General features: G+C 41.1%; 1 pseudogene; it reads right to left on the bottom strand.

Annotated features, from left to right (window-relative positions):
• Positions 1-1,100: 1,100 nt before the first annotated feature.
• Positions 1,101-1,587, bottom strand: LOC102740288 (peptidyl-prolyl cis-trans isomerase A pseudogene; annotated as a pseudogene).
• Positions 1,588-1,966: the final 379 nt, after the last annotated feature.

Below are 1,966 nucleotides of genomic sequence, written 5' to 3'. Positions count from 1 at the left end.
TCTGGGTTGACCATTTTTTCAGCTCTTTAAAGATTTCACTCTGTTATTTTCTGGCTTGCATAGTTTCTCATAAGAGGTCCTCTGTATTCTTATCCTTCCCCTTGCCTATATAATGGGCTTTTTTTCTTTGGATTCTTTCAAGATTTTCTATTTATCTTTAGTTTTCAGTGGTTTATTTTATTTTTTAAAAGATTTTATTTATTTGACAGAGAGAGAGAGACAGTGAGAGAGGGAACACAAGCAGGGGAAGTGGGAGAGGGAGAAGCAGGCTTCCCACAGAGCAGGGAGCTGATGCGGGGCTCAATCCCAGGACCCTGGGACCACGACCCGAGCCAAAGGCAGACGCCCAATGACTGAGCCACTCAGGTGCCCCAATTTTCAGCAGTTTGAATAGGATATGTCTAGGTATTTCCTTTCTTCATGATTTTTTTTTTTTTTTTTTGTGATTTGTCATGTTTGAGGGCCTCTGAGCTTCTTGAATCTGTCATTTTATACATTTAATTATATTTGGAAAATTATCAGGCATTATCTCTTCAAGTACTTCCTGTGCCATAATTCCCTCATTCTCTTCCTTCTGGAATTCAGTGTACACCTGTATTAGACCATTTGATCTTGTTCCATAGCTCTGAGGTGTTCTGTACTTTTCCCCCTACTCTTTCTTCTCTTTGTGTTTCAGTTTAGATGGCTTCTATTGACCTACCCTCAAATTTACTTTTCCCCCCTGATGTATTTTGAGGCAACTGATAAGTTCATCCAAAGAATTCTTCATCTCCATTGCCATGATGTATTTTGAGTCAACTGATAAGTTCATCCAAAGAATTCTTCATCTCCATTGCCATGATTTTTATTTATAATCTCCTTACTGAAATTCCCCAACTATCCCTGCATTCTGTCTTCCTTTTCTTCTAAAGCTTTTGACATATCCATCATGGCTATTTTTGTTGTTGTTGTTGTTTAGTTTTTATTTCATAATCATAAACTTCACTTTGCAATCCGGCTAGACTTGGAGGGGAGTAAGGAAAACATAGAACCCATAGAATTTCAGTGAGAACACAAAGATCAATGGTCTGGTAGTTAAGATAAAACGTAAGTCAATTTTATTAGATTTGTCCACAGTTAGCAATGGTGATCTTCTGGCTGGTCTTGCCATTCGTGGACCCACAGGGCTCCATGGCTTCCACAATATTCAGTCCCTCTTTCATTTTGCCAAAGACCACATGCTTGCCATCCAACCAACCAGTCTTGGCAGTGCAGATGAAAAACTGGGAACCCTTCTGTGTTAGGTCCAGAATTTGCCATGGATAAGATGCCAGGATATGTGCTTCAGATGAAATTCTTATTGTCAAATTTCTCCTCGTAGATCGAATTGCCACCAGTGCCATTATGGCCTGTGAAGTCACCACCCTGGCACATAAATCCCAGAATAATTATGAAAGCAGGAACCATTATAACCAAATCCTTCCTCCCCAGTGCTCGGAGCATGAAAGTTTTCTGCTGTCTTTGGAACTTGGCAAACAGCTCAAAGGAGACACAGTCCAAGGGTTTGCCCTCCATGGCGATGTCAAAGAACATGGTGGGGTAGACCATGTCTGGGTGGCATGGGAGGCTCCTGGGTAGTGGTGTCTACAAGGCCTCCATCATGGCCATTTTAAATCATTTCTATTTCTAACATCTGAGCCACCCCAGAGCCTACTTACATTGATTGTTTTGTCTCTTGGCAGAGTTTTTGTCTCTGAATTTCTGTTTTACACCCAAATGCTACTTACCCCTGAATGTCATGTGTAAGATGATAGAGATCGAGGTAAATAGAATTTATGTTTGGATGTGGCATGTTTTTTCCTCTGCTGGGCTGTCAGTGTGGGGGAATTGAGCATGGTTTGGGTTTTGTTATTGCTGTGGTTACTGGCTTCAGATTCCTCAGTATTATCTTATGTTTCAGGTGGGGGCTGTTTTGCCAGAGGGCTTT

Source organism: Leptonychotes weddellii, chromosome 10 (assembly GCF_054177405.1).
Source record: "Leptonychotes weddellii isolate Sample4059 chromosome 10, ASM5417740v2, whole genome shotgun sequence".
Classification (NCBI taxonomy): Eukaryota; Metazoa; Chordata; class Mammalia; order Carnivora; family Phocidae; genus Leptonychotes; species Leptonychotes weddellii.
This window is presented reverse-complemented; position numbering and strand designations above follow the sequence as displayed.